At 39.6% G+C, this 25,577-nt stretch overlaps 1 long non-coding RNA gene across 9 annotated transcripts in view; it reads left to right on the forward strand.

The window, feature by feature from the left end:
* LOC137201561 (uncharacterized) overlaps positions 1 to 25,577 on the forward strand; it is an 81,921-nt gene that overhangs the window by 3,777 nt on the left and 52,567 nt on the right. For all 9 annotated transcript variants that reach the window (XR_010932237.1, XR_010932236.1, XR_010932232.1 and 6 more), the window contains exons 2-3: positions 17,249 to 17,439; positions 19,349 to 19,414. This is a non-coding gene — a long non-coding RNA (uncharacterized lncRNA). The remainder of the gene's footprint in view (positions 1 to 17,248; positions 17,440 to 19,348; positions 19,415 to 25,577) is intronic.

Genomic DNA, 25,577 nt, shown 5'->3' on the forward strand with positions numbered 1-25,577 from the left:
GCCTCAGGTGAGAGGGGATCAGGGCCGCTAACAGGTGGGCAACAGTGTTGGAGTTTTTCAGGCCCGTGCCCCCGACTGCAGAGCGGTGGAGCCCAGGGGGTTAGTATCTTTCACATCTTCCTCCTCTGACAAGGCAGCGGCCCGAGGTGGTGGGTCTGTAGGAGGGGGCGAGAGCGTGTCATGCCTTACTCCAGGTCGGCCCATTGCCTGGTGTCTAGATTCAGGGCGCGGCCCTGAAATAAGGAAGGAGTGTGCGCCTCGGGGAGGCCAGTGGGGATGAGGACACTCTCACTGCCGCGGCCGCAACCCTCTGGCAGCCAAGATCAGGGTAGGAGGCCCCCTTCCAACTCCTCCAAGCTAAGCGCTTTTTCCGCTTCTAAGGAAACGGGAGCGTCTCTGCGAGGAAAGTAAAGTTCCCGCCCGACGCCATCCGGCCCGAGGGGCGTCGAGGACCAGCCACAGAAGTGGGGAAAAGACTGAGGGTCGGAGAAAAGGTAGCGAGGACAGTGGCTCCCCGTCCGGGCCACCGCAGCTCTCGGCTTCTCCACAACCCCTCCACCCTCTGAGGTGTGGGCGGGCAGAGTGCATTTCGCCCCGAAGGCGACGACTCCCAGGGCAGGGGACTGGGCCTCCCCGCGTCAAGGCGTAGGCTTGTGCTAGGTGGTCCCCGGGCCTCGGGGGCGCGAGCGCAGCGCGCTGCCGCAGGAAGGGCGCGCAGGGCGCACTGGGCGCCCTTGGTTGGGGTGAGGAGGGGGGAGTAGGGCGAGAATTAGAGCCTGGGGAGGCAGCTGAATGTCAAAAGTGAAAAGGTTGAAAAGCCAATTTTCCCGGCGCGCTTTCGCCCCCCTTTGCTGGTTGCAGAGGCCGTAAATCAGCGGCCAGCGGCGAGGGCGGGAGGAGCCCCCTCGGCGGGCTCGGCGCGGCCCCGCCCTGACCGTGCGCACCTCCCGGTGGGCCCCGAATCGATCAGAAGCCTAGCTGAGGATGTCACCGCACTAAATATTTACTGATCACACACAAATAGCCGGGGCTCGAACGATTTTCCTCAGTGAGGAGAGCGCAGAGAGAAGGGTAAATCATTTTATTAGTGTGGATAAAGCCCAGAGCACACTCCGGGCTGGAGTGTTTTAAGATGTGTCTTCAACTGGATGAAAAGAGTTAGGGAAATCGATACGGAGTGATTAGAAGCCCCCGGGGTGACGAAGGGGGCCGGGGCTTTCAGGGATTTGGCGAGGCTGAGAGGGGGGAGCGAGCCTCGAGGGGGGCGACCCGACCACCGCCAGAGAGCATCCGGGGGCAAGCCTGTGTCCCTCCCTCCTCGACGGGAGACGCGAGGGCGCAGCCAGCGGCAGGGAGTCCGCCGCGTCCCGGCGCGGCTGGGCTGGCGCTGGGTGAGAGCTGCGCGGGCCGCCGCGGGGCAGAGCGCTTGGGCGCCACGGGGCTCTACGTCGCGAGTGCCAGTGGTCAGGTGGCCACGGAAGGGGATCGCAGGCCCGGCGTGGAGATGCTGGCAGGTTCCCGCACAGCGCGGGCTCTCCAGGCAGCTTCCCGGAGTAACGACGTGGCCCAAACGGGTTGCATTTTCCCCCGGCGCGCCACGCAGCATCCCCGAACTTTCTCCCGGATGCACCTCTGCCCCCTCGTCTCCCCTAGTGTTCCAGAGAGGACGCAGCGGCCCAGCCCAGCCCAGCGGGCTGCCTCTCCATCCCGCCCACCCAGTGTCAAGGGCGGCCGCCGGGTGGCGGAACCCGCTGCGGACCGCAGGGCAAGTGGATTCCAGGTTCGGGGCTCCTAGGCAGGTGGGAGGAAGTCTGAGGGGGAGCAGGAAGGCAGAGGCAGGGTGACACACACCAACGACGCCCCCTGGATGTCCCCGTCCTCTCCAGGGCGGGAAATCAGCTTTTGGGGGTCTCAAGCGACAGTCCAGCGAGGGAAATGGTTCTGTGGCCCCAAGGCTGGGTGCAGAAGCCTAAAGTGCGAGGGCGCAAAGGCTTGCGGGGCTCGCTGAAGTTAGCAAGGCTTTGGGTGGAGTTTGCTAGGAAGGAGAAGAAAACCTTCTCCCCAAACTCAAGCAGCAAAGTCCTGGCGCGAAAATGGCTTTTCACTTCTGGAAGCGGGAGGCATCGGTCGCTGCTGTGAACAAACCTTGAGGTTCGAAACAGCTGCAAATAATCAAGAAGGCACTAATTTCGGGGGGAAAAGGGGAGACCGAAGGTGAGGAAAGGGAAGAATTTTTTTCGTTTCTTCTTCCCTTTCTCGCTCTTAACCTTTTCCTAAAAATCTGCCCTTGCTGAAGAAACCGATAGCTTGCTGGCTTTATTTATTTATTTATTTATTTATTTATTTATTTATTTATTTATTTATTTATTTATTTATTTATTTTCCCTCTCCCCAAATTGCTCGATTTCCTTGGCAGATTGAGGAATTCAGTTCAGGCTGCCCTACTTGGCTCCTCGGTGCAACAGGAAATATAACTGCAGATCTAATTAACCGTTTTTCAGAAGGGAGAATTTTTTTTTTTTTTTTTAAGTATGAATCCCAGTGGCTTGGAGTGATGTGTTCAGGTGTGAGGCGATTGGTGCCTCGAATTCATTCCTCGGTAATCCTCTAATTCCTGCGATGGAAGCTCGAGAGCATCGCTGACCTGGAGGCTGTCAGAAGCCGGGTCTCCATTAACCCTTCTTGGTCTCGGCCAGAGCGAAGGTTAACTACACTAATGTACCAAAGGGGCTGTAGCAAAAAAGGAAGGAAGGGTGAAAGGGAAGAAGGGGGAGAGAGGGGAGGTAAATTCACTCTAGTTGCAAGGATTTTAGAGCTCTGTCTTTCACTGGTCCTCCCCCACCCCCACCCTTCCTACGAAAGCGGGTTTCCATTCTGAGAGACAACAGTTTCATCCATCAAGGCAGCTCACTCCACGGAGATGGACTTTAGGGAATAAGAAAACACAATGTAGTGAAATATTTTCTTCTATTTAACTGACCACCCAGTTCACTTGAAAAATAATTCTAACATATATGCAACAATTAATTATTGTGGGAGAGGTTTTTAAAAAAATACAAATCCTAATATACGTTTTACCTTCTTTCATTTAAGTAAAAGCTAATTTAGAATCTTGTCAGTAGCCAAATTATAGCCATGAAATCTAGATGAGATTAGGAAAATCCATTCTGCTGTTTTCACACCTGGTGGCATTTTTAATGAGTAGTTATATAATAGTTATGTGAATGAAGGTATATGCACATGGGTGTGTATATATTCTTATGGTGGTAGAAGTTCCATGATAGATTAAAGGTTTATATACTCAAGCACTAGACAGAGGCTGTCACTCATGTGTACATGCTGAGGGTCTGGCAGAAAACAGTGCAAAAAAGAGTTTTGAATGAGTTCCTTGGAATCTCTATTGTTGAAATACAAGCTGAAGCAACTTAGTAATGGTAAAGCTGTTGTGCCTTGCAGAATCATGGAAAGATACTTCAAGGTAAAAACGTCAGTTTTCAGTTTGGTAGCTTTGGCAGGGCATTTAAACAAGAGGTGAACATCTTTTGCCTAATACATTTATTTTAAAATTCAACAATATGCTACTCTGTTTATTTTACTTTTCAATGAATTGAAGAATTAAAAGAGAATAGGCTCTAGCTATAGATGCTAGCATAAGGGATTTGTTGCCCATTTAACTAAGTCTGATGTGGGCTGTATATGCTTTTAATATTATATTGCAAGGCAACTCCAGCTGAGAAAGTTTTAAAGATATCTAAAGCCATGTGGACATCAGTTCTTATTTAGAAGTGGACAGGGTGAGGAAAGCTTGTCTGATTCTGTATTTTTTTCTCTTAGGAGACTGGTAATGAAACCTTTAAAATGACAGTTCATTTTTAGTATGTCAAAAAAGGCATTAATCAAATGGTATCAAGTGCCAGTCATTTAAATGTGCAGGTGTTAGTAAGGCAAATATCCAGGTAAATTTATGTTGTTAATTAGCTGCATCAGTGTACTTAAAGAAAATACAAACAGAACAACAAAGGAGATTTATCTTGCTTAATTTTCTTTAGCCACAAACTCAAGGTGAATTTCAGAAGGAGAAAACAAGGGCTAATTTCCATTCTGTTGGTTTTTAGAAAAACCTCAGTTTCAATATAAAGCATATAATTAGAGAAGTAAGTAAATGGACAAAGACAAATATACTGCCATAATAGAAAAACATAATGTATGAATTTAGAAAACATAATTAATTAACTATCAACTGCACTTCTCTTCTTAAATGGATGGTTTCTTGAAATGTTGAACATACACATTAAAAATAAAGGACTTCTGTGCAAAAGTGAGAGGAGGCTAACATAATATTCAGTTTTTTTGACCATAGGAAGTATCAACTTGAGGCTTTACAAAGTGTAATGTTTAAATAAAATTTACACTGATCTTTTTTATTTTGAATACAGGACACAGAAAGGTACCTTTCCTATCCCTACATTACAATTTATAATAAATTAATCAACCTTATCAAAGGGAGTACAATGTGCTTGACTGAGGTAAATTGACTGAGATGATATCACTTAAAATAGTTTAAAACAAAAGTGAAAATGTAGAAGGAAGAAAATATTGACTTTAGTGATAAATGTCACATTGGGTATATATTGACAGGACCACATTACATCGCATGTCAGGGAGAAGTTAAAAATTTAGGCAACCCTATTTCTTGCAGAATGCATGTTAATAATGGATTTACTGACTCCAAAAGTTATGGTGGAATTTTTTATTTTGCATATACTTTGTTGCCATATTGCCATCCAAATAGAAAGAAGTGAAATTTAAGCGAGGGGGGATGGGGTTTAAAAAATATTAAACAATGTTTTTCTTTATAGTCTTCAATAATTATGCTTAGTTACTCATTGACTTTTTTCATATGATTTTGATTAATTTAGTAGCTTTTAAAATCATATACTATTGTGCTGAAGTCATTGTTTATACATTGAAAACAAATTCAAAGGCATCAGATCTTTCTCAGAAAGTGCAATTGAATGTTCAGTTAATGAAGAGCTACTATTTAAATTTCCCAGGTTCCATTAAAAACAAACACACTTACAAACACCTGAATCTATTCTTTCCGAACAACTCTTAAAATTGCAACTGGCATGGCTGTGGATGAATATTTTATATACGAGCCTTTTGTTCTCTTCTTGTTTAGCAGGGAAATGCCTCTAATTTGTCTTTTATGCTTAAATACTTTTAAAAAAAGTGTTAGTCCATATGCAAGAATTACTCATCCCCTTTAAAAAAAAAGTGAATAAAATTCTAATTATAGAGAAAAGGTGTGATGTTTACTCTGAAGTTTCAGGAACATGTAAAGTTTTAATAAACTAGAAGAAACTCTATCCTAGATAAATTTAAATAGGGCAGCTATTGGGTATGGTTTATATTCGTGTGCTTCTGCCTTCTTGCCTTTGGCACTAAGGTATCTGGGTTTTTGTCTTCACGTACTGTCTATTGTTAGCAGATTTTGAGATTAAAAAATATTTTCAAATTGTCTTGCCTTTATAGCTCAATGCATTATTAAATTGGAAAATAATATTCACTTCTGTGTTCAAATTTCTATGTCCAGACAATAGTAAAGAGGTGAGTTTCTGCACTACCCCCCAAAAAAACCCTAATAACAAAAAATAAAACATCACTACATATACAAGCTAAAGAGGAAAACAAAATCAAAAACAAAAACCTTAGGCTTCAGTGTGTTGGAAATACAGAATCATTGTTTTTACAATGGAGCTCTTTACAAGGCTTTTTTCATCTTATCTACCAAGATGGGACACTTCAGTTTTGTATGATTTTTGAATTTTGAGCAAGTTTTAACAACATATCACAGGCTTTTTGAAGTGAAGAAAATTTGAAAAATAAGCCTCCAGAATTAAAAAGAACACAGATAAGTGACAGGGCATGATGGCTTGCCTCCGTTTTTAGGGATGTTACAGAAGTTTTACTTTAAAAATTACAATAACATGCTTTTTCATTGGGTGCAAAACAAGATAATTATAGGAGAAAAAAGAAGAAAAGACTCCCTCCCACTCTCCGCCACCAAAAAACAAAACAACAACAAAACCCCAAAGAAACCCCAATCCTAACCCCCACCCTTACCACTTATAAGGAAAGTTTCTGTGTAACTGTGGGTCCTGCAGTGGTTAGACTCTAGTCCATAGCCTGGCAGCCTCAAGAAGGAGGCAGATTCTCTGAGCTCAACTGCAGATGACCTACCACTTTGAGGTAAAGTTTGGAAAGCAACTGTTGAAAGTTAACCTCTCCTTTCCAAAGAAGGTTTTCAGAGGCACGACAGTGAAAGCTGATATAACCAATTTTATTATTTTCTAAGGCATCGCTAACTTTTATGATCCCCCCCCCCCTTTCCTTTACTATCCATCTTTGTGCCTCCAGGGCTAGTGAAAGAGCAGGGCAGATTCTAGATTGCTTTCAGAGTTTGCCTTCTCTGATGATGGATTACCACGTCAATTTAAACGGCATAGGATTAATTTGTTTCAATGATTTCTCTTTAGGCTGAATGCCAGCCGTTTTTCTATCTCTTCCCTTGCTCTTCAGAACAACAACCAAAAAAACCCAAAAAAACAAAACAAAAAAACCCTTCTTTCCATATTCTAAGTTAGGAGACAATAATAGAAATAGACAAGTTAGGTGTAATGTTGCAACACAGTTATGGGTCTGAGTGTTTTTATCTCTAAGAGGCTGAAACATACAGTCAGTCACATTAAAATGAAATTGGATTCAACATTTATTCAATAAATACTTGTAGATAATACAGTGCCAAGTGCTTTTGACATATAAGGACTTAATTTGTCTTGGGTAACAAGTTATTAATATGGCACATTTAAACTTGCCACCTACAATAAGGTTTTTGAGATCTGTAAAAAACTCAGATGATTATTGTGAAAAATAGTTTGTGTGAAGGCGGGAGATCTTTCTGAGAATGAATATCTTTATTACATATATATATATACACATATACACACACATACATATGCATATATACATACACACATACTAGTAACACACATACATGTCAGATCACGTGCAAACAAAAAAGTTCAGTAAAGTTAAAAATATCCATTCATGATGCAGGTAGATCTAACCTTTCTAAACTAAGAATGCGTAAGCCAGTTTTCTCTTTTGAATGATTTCTAAAGTGAACAAGAAAAATGCTGTTCAAATCCACCTTGCAAGACCAAATCCATTATGAGGATGAAATGGCACAAAAAAGCACTTAGGTGCAATCCAAAATCAAACACCCCCTCCAGATTTTTCACCTAGACTAACCTTCCAGCCAGATAGAGCATGTTGCTTGTAGATAAAGGCAATTTAAGTGAAATAAGCTATCCCTAAAGTGCTTATTGTATTTCTTTCTTAACTGGAGGTCCTCCAGCAGATGCAAAGAACAGGAGAGGGGTTTTATCCTATAGACTGACTATGTTGAGTACATGTGGCTGTTTTGAACACTTGGCTGCTGTTTCATTTTTTTTTTTTCGGTTTTCCTAATTGCTTCTCCTTTTCCCGGCATTCCCCTGCACTGAAATTAAGCATCATAGTTCAGTATAACAAATTGCATTCCGAATATGAACACAATGGAATTTCTAGCCTTCCTCTTTTCCTCAGGCCTCTCAATGCTGTATTTGAGCAGGTTCTACTTTCTAAGGACATATGCAATCTGAGGCCAGTGACTGCCAGAACAGGAATCTATGCAATTTTAATTTGTAAAAAAGTTGTTAGTTGTTAACCTTGGGGGAGATTGTGCATCTCTGAGAAACCAAATCTTTGAGAGCTCTCCCTGGGAAATGATGTTACACATGAGCAGAAAATCTAGGCAAGAAAGGCTAATTGAATGAGGAGAGAGAATTAGGTTAAAAAATAGAGTACAATCTAGTATCACATTTTCACGAGTGTAACTTGAAATGAAGGTGTCTTCAAGTCGCCAGTGATGCCAGAATGTTTAGATGCTGGCCACAGATGGGAACACCTATTGAAATGTGTCTGAAGAAGATTAATAGGGCTTGTCACTGTTGGGAAAGCACTGCTTTGCTGTAAATTTCTACCAGCACAAGATGAATTACCGATGAATGCTCACTTATCAACCCCATCACTATCGTTCGACACTAAATCAAATTGAGAAGTTATCTGCAATCAGAAAATTTCTTTTTAAAATAGACATACACCTTTAGGCCCCAACTCTTTACTAATCCTACTCAGAAAACAATTCCCGTCCCATGATGCTTCTTTAGCTTAAAAAAAGTTGTATCTCAATAATGTATATATTTTTAAGTTCACGTGCAATGGACAGCTGGTCAATGGCAAAGTCTGACAGTATTTTAACAAGGTATGAAGACTTCTTGGAAGCTGTCATTGAATATTTCATAAAGTGTGTTTTCTTTACTTTGAGATATTTCTTTCTCTAATTACTTGGAAGGCAAAGAAGAGAGTGCTGTTTTCCTGTTCTAAACCCTGCTCCTGCAACCTAATCATCTTCTAATTCCCTGGTAAGATAAAATTATGAGAGAATTGCAAGTTTAGGTAGAGAGCAGTAGAATAGGATTAAATGGATAACAGTGATAACTGAGGAAACACATTTATTCTTTTATGATTACATGGTGTTGCATGTATCTCATTTCTAAGGAGATTTATTTGAGAAACAAATCAGTGGCGTTATCTCTTTTATCATCTGTTAACCAGCTCTAAGCATCCAGAGGCTTTCTGACCTAGGAATAATAATGTTTTAATAAAACCATCAACCCTTGTATTTTTATAGGACTCTACCTATTTATGAAAGTTATTCGCACATGCATAACTCATTTGGTTTTTACTAAAATCCTGCAAGGTTGATATTTTAAATTCCCATTTTGCTGATGAGTAAACTGAGGCTCAAAGACTTATCTGAGGCCATGGAACTAATAGGAGCACAGTCAGAATTCATACCTAGGTTTCCTAGGATCCTTTCAGGGTTTTTCTCTATGTAAATGAAGAAGAAAAGGGTGGTGATACTAACAGCAGCCAACATTGACTATATACCAGAACTATGGTAAACATACACATGTATTTTATTTAATCTCTTACACAACTCTGAGGTAGATGTTGGTGTTATTTTCCATTATCCAAGAGAAAAATAAAAAGCAAACCAAGGCTTATGGAGGTTAGGGACTTGCCTGAAACTCACATTGCTAGTAAGTTGGTGACATGTTATTCAAATCCAGGAAGTCTACATTCAAAGCTACTTCCCTATCCTATGTTCCCGTTTCCAATTGCAAGGAGTCTTCAACTGCACTGAGTGGTCACAAGAAACCCACTTATTTGTGGAATATAAAAATCCCTCAGACTCTGAGGCAGTGTGTCATAGCAGAATAGATCCTGGTTTGGAAATAGACCTGGATTTAAATTCTAGCTTTACCAGTTACTAAGTATGTGACCTTCACTTCTTTGGCCTTTATTTTCTTCATCTCTAAAATGGGTGGTTGGGTCAAATGAAACTATGGGCATTGCTTTTGGGTGCTTCCTTTTGTCATGGTCTCTAAGAGAGAAGTAAGGAACAGAAAAGTGACAGCCATGTCTGAGGAGGCAAGCAGGGACAAGTGACAAATGAGGTACTTTGAGAAGTTGTGACTGCCATCTCTCAGAGACTGGCATTGGGGACACAGCATTGGACAAAGTCTCTTTTCTTCCTCTCTGCTTTCAGAGAACACGGAATGCTTAAGGACAAGGATAATGCTTTACAAAACCATAGAATTTAAAACTTACAAGGAGAACTTTACCTCCCTTATTTCCCAGATAAAAGCAAGAAGAAAAACCTGAGGTCTGGAGAGGTTGGGTGACTTCTGTAAGTTCTCCCAGCTGATTGGTGACAGGGTTGAAATTAGACCCCTTTTCTCTTGGGCCCCAAACCAGGAATCCACCCTCCCTCCCCCAATATCTTCCAAACTATGCTCCTTATTCATCAAAAAAAAAAAAAAAAAAAATTTTAGATGATCTCGTCGTGTCCCTATTATAACTATTTTGCTGCTCTAATTATTTTGATATGATAATTTGTGTGGGTTATTATTGGTTGTAATATGAAATCTTCCTAAATCTCTCCCACAATAATTTTTCATAAAATCTGTTAAGCTAACCAGCCGAAGAGTTTAAGCTGCAATGAAGAATCACACAATAATAAAAATATTCTGTAATCTCCATTAGGTCACTGTAATATTCCAATCTGTATTTATTACAACCCTCCTCTTATGCTTACATAACCAAAATTGCTAGATTTATATTCTCTAATGGTTCCCCAATGGGAAAAACCTGTGTTTTTTATCTTCCTTTTCCTGTCCCAAATCACCCTTCCACATACATTGGCTGCTTTGGGAAACCCCGTCTGGGTTTAATCAGAAGTTGCAAGACAAAATGTGCATTATTAAGAAATATAAATATTTTCAGAAGCAATCAAAGGGATGAAAGATTGATTCAGCATGTAGATTGGACCTAATTCGAAGCAGCTTTTTTCTAGTGAAGGCTACCGAGATACAGAGGCAGGAGTTATTGTGGCCACCAGTAGGAAATGCCCACTCATTAGAATGTCAGGATTTCTCTTGCTAGGTATGTTGAAATACTTTTTTCAAGGTGTATTCTCTACTCTCTGGGCTGAAACACCTTTCTTGCCACCCTTAGGGACTTGGAGTAGTTACCTTTGAGAAATTTAGACTAATTCCTTCTTCTCTTTAGAGTTTAGATCAGCGAGTATCTCCATTTTCACAACTCGGAAGTTGGCTCAGCATTAACTTCATAAGAACATTTTGGCCTGGAGGCATCAGTATTACAATTTCTTTCTTGGCTTTATAAAAGGTATCACATTATCTACCTGGTCAATCTCTATTGGCTTTCAAAAGAGAGACATGGAAAAACCTAATAAGCTTCATTAAGATACCTGCTTTAAAAACAACAGGCTGCCTCATTTAGCATGTTGCTTTGAAATGTCTCAGCAGAGCTGGGTGGTCATTGCTTGAATACAGGTATTGCTAATTTGGGATCTTTGTCAGTCTGGTAGCTCTAGAAAAAAAAAAAAAAAACGTCTAATGTGTAGGTGGAATTTTAATACATAAGGGATCAAACCCTGATTGTTGTATTTTGTTTCTGTTTTCTTTCTTTCTTTCCTTTAATCCCACTTTTTGTCCACATGGCTATGTGTGAGAGATGGCTTGATTTTCTTGATATGGTTCACCCATCCACAGATGGAATTCGAAAGAGGACTGAAAATGTCTTTAAAATCAACACAACTCAGGGAGTTTGAGTGAACCAGTTTTTCTTTGTTGTAGGGTATAGTGTTATTGGCTGTAGGTTTTTTGATATACATTCTAAATTAGGCCTGCAAAGGCATGCTTCATCTTTAATTCATCACTCTCAGCTGAAAGAGATTAGCAATGTCTAGCACGCACCCCTCGTATGGTGCTGACCTCATCAAGTATGGCCTGAAATTAATTAGCCTCATTCATTCCAAATGGAAAAGGATAATGGAGCAGCATCTTAGAGATGACCATCACAAATTGTATGCAGCATTTTTAAAAGGCTCCTATTTTAAAACCATGTAGATTAAAATTCTTTCCTGGGTTTACAATATGCCAGAGTTTTCAAGGACCCAGAGGGAAGCCTGGGCAGGTTTCGGACGTATATGTTTGTGTGTGCGCATGCGTATGCCAGTGTACGTGCATGCCCAGTTGTTTGTTGTATGAGTGTTAGAACCTGTGTATGGATGTGTCCATATTTAGCTGACTTGCTGTCTAGGGTGATACCTGGAATACGTGACCGACAAAAATATGTTTCATGCTGATTTAAATGATCCGGTAATAGAATACGTTAAGAGTATTTTTCTTCTTTTTTGGTTGCCATGAATACCATGAAGCGGGCACGCTAGCACAAACTTGCTGCTATTTTCCAGTTAGACGCTATTCATCCTCTAATTTAGAAGCCGAAAGCCTCTTAAAGAAATGCTCGGTGTTTCTATTTGGAGTTACTTTTGAAACTTTCTATGTCTTTTCTCGGTCCTTACTGTTTCATCATATTTCAAAACATGATTGAGGACTAACTTGGATTACAGAATCACTTAAATTTACCACCTTTCTAAGATCAGCTGATTTTTTCCCTTTTGGGAATTGACTAAGGAAGGCCAAAAAAAAATTTTTTTAACATCTTTATTGGAGTATAATTGGTTTACAGTGTTGTGTTAGTTTTTGTGTTATAACAAAGTGAATCAGTTATACATATACATACATCCCCGTATCTCTTCCCTCTTGCATCTCCCTCCCTCCACCCTCCCTCCCACCCCTCTAGGTGGTCACAAAGCACCGAGCTGATTTCCCTGTGCTATGTGGCTGCTTCCCACTAGCTATCTATTTTACATTTGGTAGCGTATATATGTCCGAAGGCCAAATTTTTGAATATAAAAATTGCTTTCTTTTCTAGCCAAAATAATCTTGACTGGGGTTCTTTGGTATTCTCAAAGATGTTGTAAAGTTTATTTTTATTACCAGTCATTTGGGGACTACAGATTAGAAGAAAAAACGTGTGACATTTTTTGTGTGTGTTTTCAGGTTTTAATTTTTTAAATAATATGAAGTGTGGTTAATTTATGAAAAAGTATCAGTAGTATTTGGGAGAAATTTTATCTAATGCACATTTCTTAAGAGAATTTTGTTTTTTTTAAATCCCAGAGTAACTTTGTTTAGTTCCATTAAAAAAAGTAGGTATTCAAAGTAATGTAACTGCAAAGCTTCTAGTTAACTATTGGAGTGAAAAATGCACTTCTAGGCAAATAATCTTTTTAATCTCATTGATATATTAGTCTCAATATATAAGTTATTTAAGATTATTTTGCCTTATAATAAAACAGAAACTGTAAGCATGTTGCCCATATCTCTGCAAATGTAGGACTTGGAAATTTCCCTAAACTCACTTTTGCTTAATCTTCTCATCCCAAAGGCCTCTTTATTTAATGGGCATATATCATTTATATGTCCAAGATCATCAGTCACAAACTGTGAACCTACCATTTTGACATAAAAGATCTATCCTTAAATCTCCTCAAACCTCTAGCATATAATTTGAGGAAATTAGCTAAAGTCTGGGCTTCTGACTTCTGGGGGGAAGAAATGTAAAAATGGAGAAAGCTTATATTATACAAATTTGATTTTAAAGTCATGGTTTACCTGAGCCAGGGATTAAAAATTGATGCAGCTGCAGATCTTTAAATGTTGACAGAAATAGATAATCTTGTTAATTAATGTCTGGTCAACTTGGAATTTTGTGGCTAATAAACACAGTATGAAGTAAAGGAGAATATTTGCAAAAATAACATGACTCATTAAAGCATATATTACCAAAACTGTATTTTCCTCATAGTTGTATATTATTGAGACAAAGAAATGTATATGCTCTAAAATATTGCAATTTGCTGAAATATTGAACAGTATGTCTCAATTTTTATTTAAAAATGTTTTTTATCAACTGAGGTGAAAATGGCAGGAAAACCATAAATATAAGGATTAAGGCTGCATGAAATTTGAGTTCATTCAAATGACAAACCCAAAGTAAAACTCAGATGAACTTACCAAATTTCATTTGGTATCCACCTGAAACTGTAAATCCTCTTTTCGGCATTTGAGAGTAAAAAGGAGGTTCACCTAAAATTCAAACCAGATTTTCCTAAAGCTAACCCAGATTCACTCACTTTGGGGTAAACTACAGTTGTGTTTTGGGTTCATAATAAAACTTTCATCCCACTTTAGCTAATGATGAAGAGATGATGGGCTGGGGAAGAGAGCTAGATGTTTTGGGAATTGCTGTTTTGTCCTATTTTATTTCGTATTTCCTGTAACATTCTGAAGTCGGGAAGAACAGTATATGAAGCCCATTTTCAATGATATATGTGGAAATGTGACCACATATGAGAGACCAGAGGGGAAACTGACAGTTAAATACACATAAAATTTTTTAAAAAAGGAGAATCTAAATGAAATGTCCGTAACCAACATTTCTTGAGTGCTTACTGTAACCAGGCACAATTTTAAGTACTTTGCATGTATTAACTCAACTTAGTTGACCATAACAGTACCAAACAAACACAATTATCTCCATTTTGCAGATAAGAAAGACTAGGCACAGGGAAATTACATAACTTGCCCAAGGTTACACTGCTCCTAAAAGGGATTTGAACGCCAGGATGCCTGGTTCTGGAATCTCTGTACTTAAGCACAATGCTATACTGCCTCCCTAGAGAAAATATAATTGCAATGTTGTTTGGAAAACAAACTGCTACAGACTATACATGGGAGAAGTATTTTCCCATTTTTAACTGCTGAGAACAGAAGTAAATATAATGGCAGAAACCAAGGTCGAGAAAGCTCATTCTTGTCTAATCTTCTTAACCCAGAAGTAGGAAGGGAGTCGAAGTCCCAAATCTCCCTGAAGTCTTTGCTGAGTGTCTACTTGGAATGCTACATATGTAGAATACCTTAATGCCAAAGAGATAGAGATAAATGGACTGGAATTCAAAGAAAAAAAGTACAAAAATGACAGGGTGAGAGATTGACTTGGGAGGAAAGATCAGAAGAACTAAATAAGGGAAACTTGGAGAAGCAATAGTTAATATAGAACTCAATAGCACTCTAGAAATATTTAGAAGGAAAATGAAGGCCTACAAATGTCACCAGGGAGATTGGAAATAGGTAAAGAGGAAGGTCTAAGAGAAAAACAAATTAAGGGAACTCAGATTTTGTCATTTTCTTGTAAGAACAGTAATGAAAGCTATATTTTCTTGGAATACTGAAGCCTAAATCAGAGATTTCACAGGAAAACAAAAATATGTTCCCTGCCTTGTGTAGGTTGAAATATATATAATATATACTATTACATATATTACTATATGATAGTAATATATATACTATACAATTATTAATATATATATACTATTATGATGTAAAGTATTTTTTAAGCCATATGGCTTTAAAATTACTTTACCTCATAATAGTATGTGGAATGCCCCCATAACCTTTATATTCACTTTCTCATTTAATTCTCATGATGAGTTTGTGAAGTTTATATTATTAGCTCCATTTTGTAGATATGAAAACCGAGGCTCAGGGAGGTTGTGTTACCTGCCCAGGGTCATGCAGCCTGTGGTCCCCCTGCATCGTCCCAAGCCTCGTCTCCTCCCAGAACACCATACACTGTCTTCTCTCCCACAGCATCCCCAGGACTTCTCCCAGAAGATGATGTCACAGAACAACTGGTTTTAGGCCAAATTTACTGCGGTGCATCACACTTAAGGCATGTACTGATAAGAACACGTTCTGCTGGAATGGGACATAACCTGGCTTCTGATAACTGGGGGCACCCTCTAGGAGGTGGCCTGTCTGCTCAACTTTTGCAGAAGCTATGTATATTAAGTAAACACTCTGAAGTTGGCTTGGATGGGGGAGCAAACGATAGATGGATGAACATTCAAACATGGACTGGAACTCTCCAAGCGGGCCCCCAGTCTCCTGTGTTTACAGGCCCCCAAATGAAATCACATGGCTGTTTATAGGAGTCTTAGTGCTGATGAAAAGACTGAGTTAATGCACCAAACTTTTCTCTGCCAAAGGAGAAAAGTTCCAGGTTCTTTAAAAAGTATGTAAAGCATCTGATCTGAAAAGTGGCAACAGCATTTGGGACCAATTACCCAGATTAAGAGGCAACAATGCTCTGTTTACACTTTGTAGCCCAGAGCCCTTTGGCTCTGGCCCACAAACTGGAGATTGTAAATTACAGAAATTTCAGCCTAACATTGCCTTCTCTTTTGACCTGTGTGTCTGAGGGTAGAGAAAAGCAGCTAGAAAAACCCTGTTGTTACTTGCCTTAAAATGTCAATGAATGGGGAACTGAATGTTGTCTTCCAGGTAAGATGTTTAACACAGATCCTCTGCAAGGAAAGCATGCATTTTCTCACTCAGGGAAGGGGCTAATTGACTGTGGATGCTGTGTCAGGATGTGGTTTTTCAGTTTGCCACTCCTCAAAAATGATTTTTGCAAAAGAAGTTAAAAGTAAAGGCTCTCTGACATCTTTTGCTTAATTACCATTGCATTCCACTTTAACTCCATTTTCCAATATGCTGTGGATTAATCAGTAACAAATGGGAGTTAGTGGCATCATTACCATGAGGACTGTACTGCTGAGAATGGAGAGACACAGATTATGGTAAATACAGCCATGTGGGCAAAAAAGAGGCATCATTTGGCCAAAACTTGGAGGCCAATACAGGTCAGAATCATTTGGGAATGAGATTTCGTTTTCTCCCTTTACTAAGGAGGCCAGCCCCCACTTTATATAATCCTGATAATTCCAGAAGTTTGGGGAAAATATTCGTCTTTCTTTCAACATAATCCTGATGTTAAGGGCTTGACCTTGCCGGGGGAAAAGGAACCACAGAGGTCAGAAGGCAAGAAGAATGGGAGGCATATCTATTCCTGAAGCACAGACCTGCCAAACCCAGTGGTGTGGAAAAGACGAGTCATTATTTTACCAATGGCCGTAATGCACGTGTTCAGAGGTTTAGAATTTAACCACTTTCAATACCACATTTAGACCATCAAACTGGATGTATCCAGAGGCAGGGACTGAGCTCTTTTTAAAGTTCTATAGGTTGGATAGTCATTTAGATGAAAACGTGATTGGCATTGTGATTGTGGAGTATTATGGAAATCTTAGGATCGGAAAACATTTTCTTTTGTTTTGGAAAACATTTTTTACCCCGTAATCCAGGGTCCACTTCATGGAGGGCTGTCTTCTGAGGCAACTCATATCTGAGGGCATTCCGGTCCCCTTGGATGTCAACATATTTTTTTGATAAAAACTGATCAACAACCAAATTTATTCAATTTTGGATTCTTCTGACCCTGGTCTATCTCAATAATTTACCATTTTTGGCAGTGTCAGAGCTTCCTGACATTTACAATTAACTCACAAATTAACTTAGAAATGATAGTAAGCTCTCAGCTAAATGATATAGTGGCCACTGGGGACCAGACCAATTTTCTAGAATAAGGTTAGGGCTAAGTTGCTCTGTAACAATGCTAAGGTTGGTTGTGTAGAAGTAGCTATTCAAGTGTGAGCAGGAATCTATGTGTGAGGGGGAGATGTTATCTGCCTCTCACTCTGCTGGTTACTAAGCCCTCTGATATTTCTTCATCTATATAACAGGGATAACCGGTTTCTAAAACATTGTGGAATTCAAGGCTCCATAATGGAATCAAGAAGTCATGAACGGCTCCCTTGGAAGGAAGCTTGGAGGACACTGGTCCAACTTCCCACTGAAGCCAGAGGTCTGGAAATGGGCAGATGGTCAGGCAGACACCGATTCAGCATTTTCAAGAGTTGTAAATTCAAGGCAGGTAATGTAAATATGTGAAGGTCTGGGTGAAGGTTGCCAGTTAGCCCTGGCCAGCCACCTAAGACAGATGGGAGGGATAGGGTTCCCTTTCCCCCAGGCTACCACTATTGGGAGCTTTTTTTTAGAAAGTTTTGTTCCTTCTGTGGGAACCAGAACGGTGTCCCTGGAGCATCTTTCTACAGAGTTGGAGTCTGTCCTCAGAAGCAACAGAGTTGAAACACCTCATCCCTACATCATATGGCAGACTTTCAAAACCTTGAAGGTAACTTTCATTCTCCCCCACCCCTTCAAGCCACTGCTTTTGTTTTATTGGCTAAGTTCCCCAGTGCCCCATATGACACGGACGCAGAAGTTTTGTCTTCCTGAGTTGGCCTTAGTTTGCCAGAGTCTCTTAAGAAGAATCCAGAAAAAAATAAAATATTCAGAAGTCTCGTGACCAGTGCTATCTATCAGGTCACGTGACTTTAATCAGAGCCCTGGTCAGGGAGGAGCCCCCATACTGTGGAGTCAGACTTCAGTCATCTACGGCTTGTATGGGGGATTTATTGCATTTAAGAACGTCTCATGTTTATCCCCATTAAACTGCATTTTGTTTTGGCTTTTGGTGGCTTTTAGAGTCTATCTCTCTCATCTTTTGTTCCTTTACAAATTGCATTAGCATGTCTCTTACAGTTTTGCCCAATCATTGATCTGAATATTGCAGAAGCCAGGATTTCTGGGGTTTCTAGGCTCTTTGATGTCACTAGTAGTTACGCTGAAAATAGTTAAAGCTTTATTTCTTTAATTAGCTCCTAAGCAACCATTAATAGTAAGGTTTCTGGAAACTAGATTTGCCTGGATTTAAATCCTGGGTCTGCTGACATACCAGGTGTGTGGCCTTGGGCCTGCTGATTTAGTACCTCAGTTTCCTCATCTGTAAAATAGGGGAGAATAATATAACTATACCTATGGTTGTTTTGATGATTAAATGAGTTAATATATGTAAAGCACTTAGAAGAGTGACAGATACATAGCATACACTATTTATTATACAATGAAAATAAATCAAGACAGGGTCCCTAAGGACAAGGACAGTCTCTCGTTTGTATCTGTGTCTCCAGAGACTAGCACTGTGCCTGGAATATATTTAGGGCTAGTAAATTGAGTATATGGATGAGGGAGTTTCCATAGTGTTCTAGACACTAGATGCAGACAGATAATATAATCAATGCTATGATTTCCAATGCTAACAGATTTTCAATACTATTATAAAAACGAAGTTGTCCACATTCAATCTCAGGTCATCATCGGGGTGGTTATTTTGCCCCCAATTTTTCTAGGAACGATCATCATTGTCACCAGTGTCTTTATTGATGCTAATCTGTTATGTCTCAGTTTAGCTTGGAAGACCAGAAAAATCACACTACGAAGTTTAGTCTCAGCTCAGAAAAAGAGCAAGGATACAGCTTAGTTTGCCTGCCCCAGTCTGAGAGGTGACACTGTCTATTTTTAGCATGAAAAGTCTCTTAACCCAAGAATGCTAGCGTTCCTTAGTCAGATCTTCATGTTTAAACTTTTGTAGATTCCCCAGCCATCGTCAGACTCATTCAAAAAGACATGATAAACAATTTAAATGTTTTAAACATCATCCACAGCGTGGAAGTTTCCACATCTGTGTACCTTTCCATTAACACCCCAAATGAAGCGCTGACATCAGGGTAGGTCTTGATTTAAGTGCATAGCAACATAATGCCCCCCTTGGTTCAGTTTCTGTATGTGAAATCTTTCCGAGATATCTTTTACATGGAATTCCCTTTGAACTTCCGTCCAGGCTAATTCAAACACGTTCCGTATTTTCCTCCTTCTATTAATACAGTGGAGCTCAAGGAAGAAAATTCACCCGTGTTTCCTCCTTTGTATATGTTCCATAGGTACCCCTGCAGCAATTACCTACTAGAAGCGGAGGAAGAGGCGGTCTGTGAGCGCAGGGGCCACCGGTAGGTAATAGGATCCGTGGTTGTTGTGGGTGTAAAGTACTAACACTTTTTTTTCTGTACGCGAGCCTCTCACTGTTGTGGCCTCTCCCGTTGCGGAGCACAGTCTCCGGACGCGCAGGCTCAGCGGCCATGGCTCACGGGCCCAGCCGCTCCGCTGCATGTGGGATCTTCCGGGACCGGGGCACGTGTCCCCCGCGTCGGCAGGCGGACTCTCAACCACTGCGCCACCAGGGCAGCCCTGCTAACACTTTTGACAGCCACCATGCTAAAGGGGTGTAGCAAGTCATTGGAAATTTGTACACAGACTGCCCCATCCATTACGCATCACCCGTATCATACCCATAATCTACCAAGGCAGAGATGCTATTACACTCAGTGGGCCAAGGCCTGCCCGAGTTTATATACACACAACTCCCACTGACTCTGTGCTACCGATGTACTTCAGTGCGAGTTGTCAGCAGCATAAATTTAGCTCAGTACAGTCACAACCACAGCAGGCGCAGCCAGAGATGTGGCTGTGTGTTAAAAAGGCTGAGGAAGAACAAAAAAGCTGTCCGTTTTCACAAGAAATCTTACCCCTAGAGCATGAAGAACTGTAGCCTGCCACCTGCCACACCACCCTCATCCCACAGCCTGCGGATCCCAGCCTGGGACTTGGAAGCAGCCGAAACAGAGAGATCAGGGAAAAAAAAAAAAAAAGGCCTATTACAGGGCATAAAACTGTGCTCTGCATCCAACCTGATTATGTGAGGGAAAAATTCCCCATACATAGATGATCCTCAGAACATTTATTTATCAAAATTTCGAGGAACATCTTGGAACCAGTGACCCTCTTTAAATAGAGAATATTTAAAATAGGTACAACAAAGGTACATAGATGCCCACCTCTTGAAAGCCACTAGTCTGAGTCAGACGGTGTCATGGGTGTTATATTTTATTTTTAGTCCTTTCATAACGTTTTTGCCATGTTATCTAATGTAATTCTTTGGGAGGTCTTTCTTGGCTTTTCAGACAACCCCAAGTCATACCTTATAAGTGATCAGGTGTCATTGACCTCAAGCCCAGCCTGCAGTAAACTCCAGGGTTTAATCTGTATTCTGAGCCCTTGCCACTGCAGACAATGAAGTCTATTCATAATCAGTGAAAGTGCCATAGTTTGGCGAGCAGGGCCTGGGTGCCAATCCATGCTTTATATCACCCTAATTGTGTGTCTTAGACATGTTGCTTAACATCTCTAAGCCCCAATTTTCTCATCTGTATCCTGAGGTTAACAAGTTCTTCTTCACTGTGATGCTGTGCAGACAATACCAGAAAAGATGTGTGAAACACTTAGCACAACATAAAAGCTCCATCGAATGGATGGATGCACATGTCATACTGTATGGTACATAGTAGGCACTCAAGAAAAGCTTCCTCCTCCTTCTTTTTCCTCTCTTCTTACCCAAGACAGCCTAACAAGTTACTGCTCATGCAAACCTAGGTCTATTAAGAAAAATATGGCGTTTAAAGAAAATAAATATTATCCCATGTGTGACAAATGGCCACACATGTGACAGAGCACATTTAAAGCTATTCTCATCCTTTGATAGTTGTTACAGAACAGATAAGAATAATCCATTCAAAAGGAAAATCAAAAACTAAAGAGTAAGCAAGGAACCAAATTAGACATTTAGTCAAGTCTGATTAATGGCTACTTCCAATGGTGATTTGAACTGAGTTCAGGATCCCTGCCTGTCTGACTGTTAATGTACAGTGGTGAGGGGTGACCATATTAAGAAGCGAAATGCATCGTTCATTCAAAGTTCACATAGATTGTCTTAGTTTGTGAAAGACCAAACTCAGGTGCAATTCTGGTAATGCAACAAAACTAGTATGTTTCATGATAATAAGTTTAGGTATAGAAAACTATCTTTCTTCTGGATAAATTTAGCTTCCTTGCCATTTCTTCATTTTTTTTTTCAGTTTTTTCAATATGAGGACCCTAGTTTATAGTAGAATTAATCATGTTAATCATGTGTTAAAAAATTATATCACTCTAAAAGACTTCCAGTCATTCTAAAAAGGGTAGTCTAGGTCACATTTAAAAAAGAAGGCGTTCTTGAACAGGAAAAAGTGCAATAGGTAAATTTGAAAAGTATGAGTAATTAAGTAAAGATTCAAACATTTCTTTTTATATGTTTTCTGATATAAATATGTTGCTCTATCATTGTTAAGTAACTCCCATTGGCACATTTAACTCTGAACGCTCTGATGGGAGATGCAATATTATGTTATTAGAAGAAAATAGCAACTGAAGTTTAATAAATTTGGAAAGAGTACATGCAAATTTGTGTGTGTGTAGGAATTGACTTTTTTCAGTTGACAAAGGAATCTTGTCTGGTTTGAAATTGCAGTTAGAAAATGTTGAAAGTAAAAACAAAAATTGAATTTGTACCAAATTCAGGGGCTTTGAAGAGCTGATGTGTAAAAATTTGGTAGTGGTGATGACCATGCAGCCACTTCTATTTGTGTAATAAAATCAGAAAAAATACAACAAGATTTACTCTAAATATAAGCTAAGGTCATAAATCAAGCTCTAAAAAAGAAAATAAAATGGGTGTACATACATCCAAATATACATGATAAATTCTTTAAATTCTTTTTGTCTCATCAAAGATAATAGAAAAAATAATAATAAAATTAAGCTGACTTCTGCCTTCCAGCTCTCTTCCTTTTGTGTAGAGCTGATCGTAGTAGTGGCCTCTTAAATCTGGCTAATTCTGTGGTCAGTGAATATTGTTTAACAAAAATTCTTTTTCAGAAACAGGGTCCTTCCCCTGCTCATCCACATTTGCCTCAATTTGACTTATCCCCCCACCTCCCAGGCATGTCAGATCAGAGAATCATATCAACCCACGTCAAATCGATTTAGGACACGAAATCTTTCCTCAAAAATGAAATTGCCTATGAAAACTTAACAGGACCAACAAATACATCAGAAAAGTGTTACGGTAAAAGTGCCAGAAGTCGAGCTAAAATGAAGGCCAAATCTTTGAGATCAGGGAGAAGGGGAAAAGGGTCAGACAGAAAGAGATGTGAAAGGAAAAGCAGGGCAGGAGGAGAGACAAGAAGGAGAGAAGGGACCCAAATTAGAACAAGAGGCGATGTTTATTAATAACCTTGCTGACCCACGGGCCCCTGACCCAAAATACATTAAGTATTGTTGGGACACTGCTCTGTCAGTCACAGGAGGAGCATGTAAAATGGTGTTGGAAGCTGCAAACTTTCCGAGAACTGACAAAAAAGAGCAAAAAAAGGCCAGGATAAGGTAAAGGCATAGACTCACGGGGTTGAGAAGTTCCCTTTATACTCCCGCAGCATTCTCTCTGGACAGCCTACCTCACAGTTCCACGCTTCCAGCCAGCTAGGATTTAAAACACACATGAAACTATGTTTTTCTTGATTGCAAAAATAATACACGTTCATCACAGAACATTTGGAAATTATGGAAAAGCACAAAGAAGTCAATACAAATTGCTAGTCCCACCGCTTGTATATAATCATTGTCAACGTGTTGATATGCATTTTCTCATCTTTTTCCTCTCCTTTTGTACACGCATATATTTGTATGTTGAAAAGGTAAGACTGACACCTTGCTGTCATCCACTATTTTGGAATCCGGTTTTCCCATCTGACAAGTCCTTATATATATTTGCTCATGTTGTTAAAACTATTATAAAACATGATTTTTATGTTGGCATCATATTTCCTTATTTGAAGGTATCATAATTCATTTGACCTCTAGTTAGATATTCATGTAACTTTTTGCCTTTTTAAAACGTTTGTGTGCATCTCTGTTCCCTCTGGAAATTACTGTGAGTGAAATTCCTGGGTCAAAGTCTTTTTGGGGCTAAAATTTGCAGAGTTGCCCTCCAAAGTATTTATGCCAGTTTATATTCCCACCTGCAGTGAGTGAGAATACAGAATTCACAAACCATCATTAATTCTTTCCAAACTAAGATAAGAAACTTAGAACCTACTGTGATTCGTATTTCCTTGATTGTGATTCTAGCTTCTTCATGTTTCTTGGCTGTCTTGTGTGTATGTTATTTGTCTGTTATTCTAATTTCTATTTATTTAAAATTGTAGAAGTTCTATTCAATTTTTCAATTGTGTTAGTTCTTTGCATATAAAGTTGTAAAAGTTCTTTGCCTATTAAATTTGTTAACCCTTTCACTATTGCCCATTGCAAGCATTTCTTCATTTTGTCACTTAAGTTTTAATTGTGAATGGATTTTTAATGTATATGTTTATGAATTTAAATACATAGTTATTTTCATTTAGTCTTTCTTCCTCTACTTTTATGTTTAGAAAGGCACATCCCAGGGTCAGAGAAATGTTAACCTATATTTTCCACTAGTGCTTTTGTGGCTCTTTTTAAAGGATTTAAATCTGTCACATATTTGGTCTGTGTGGTAAGAATCTATTTCCTCACTGATCTAAATGTTGTATGCTATTGGGCTTATTTCTGTATTTTAAAATTTTATTCATTATCTTTCTGTCTTCATCACTTTTTTTGCCAAAACCCTCCATTTTTATTATCACAATTTAAGAATATGCTTTCATATCCAGTAATGCAAAGTTTTTTTTTTTTCTCATTACAATTAGTTTTCTGGGTTATGCCTCCTTATTTGTTATCCCATAAGAACTCATCAAGTTCAAAATGTAAGAAAAGACAATTGATACATTACTGTGTGAGGATTTGAGGTCTTTAATACTGAGTTTTCTCATTTAGAAGTAAAGCATGCCTTCTAATTTATTTTTTCACATGAACTCCTATTAAATTTGTAGTTTCTTCATGTATTTTTCAATGTGCATGGTGTCAAATTTATTCATTGCTATTGTGAATACAGTTTCCCTATTAAATCTTATAATTGTTTTCTGAGGAAAGTGATTTTTATTTTGTATTTTTGCTTTTTTATTTTGTATTTTCCCACTTTACTGGTTTCTTATTCAAAGAGTTTGCCAGTGGATTCTTTTGAGCCATCTAATTAAATCTTATCATCTGTAGAAAATGATAATTTTGTCCCTTTCCTTCAAATTATATAATTTCTTCATTTTTTCCCTGTCTTATTACCAAAGAGTAAACTTCCACATTATTTAAAATATTCTTTATTCGGAATGACTCCAATATTTTACTACCACGTGTGGTGGCCTGAAAACAATGTATTTTTGCAGGGCTGCAGCTTTTAGAATGTGTTCAAAGCTTCAAATTTCAATCTCCCTTGTGAACCTTCTGTTCACTGGTTCCCTTGTATACCTTCCAGCCCCTCTCTGCCCAGTATTGAACAAGTCATCCCCTTTTAATACACGAGTAGTCTATCTCCATACAGACAACCCCATCTCTTACCTACCGACGCTTCTTTTCTAGTTGAAACACCCACATTTCACTGTGGTAAAGCTCACCTTCAATTCTGAGACCAACACATTTAAACCACTATTGTTTTACTTAGTGTATCCCACGAAACCACCGGGCTATTTTCTGCCAAATTAAAAGTTAGAGTCTTGTGTAAGATTTTTTTTTTTTTAGTTTGCATTTTAAGAAAATGCTAAACTATTTTTCTCACATAGAAATTATCATTTCATTTGAATTTGCTGACTTTTTGCCAGTGAAAAGTAAAAATAACCTGGGATTTTGCATATGCCATGCAAAAAAGGATTGGCTCCATGGGTTCAGCTGGTTAGAACAATATGTGAAGACGGAGTAAGGAAAAGAGTAACAACAACAGTTAGGGATCCTGCCGGGGTTACCTATGGGAAGGAAGAAGGGTGAGTGTCTACAAGGTGGGGAATGGAACTAGTCTCTGGATCACACTGACCCTTCATTTCTTCAACTCTGATTGTGGATCATTACCTGCCTTGCAAGCAAAATACAGGAATGAGAGACAACATGTGTAAGGCATATTGGAGGACACTTGGCAACTAGCAGGCACTCACAAAGACGAACTGTTAGCTTCCGGCTAGGTTTGAAGGTAGGGATATGGGCCATGTTATAGGTAACAAAATGGAAAGAAGAGACCCTTCTCTACTATAAATTTCTGCATAGAGTTAACCCCGAGCACGCTCAAGGATTTTAGGATTTAGCCAACAGGCAGTGCTGTACCTGGGGCAGGTGCGTGTGTGT

Source organism: Pseudorca crassidens, chromosome 1, assembly GCF_039906515.1.
Source record: "Pseudorca crassidens isolate mPseCra1 chromosome 1, mPseCra1.hap1, whole genome shotgun sequence".
NCBI lineage: Eukaryota > Metazoa > Chordata > Mammalia > Artiodactyla > Delphinidae > Pseudorca > Pseudorca crassidens.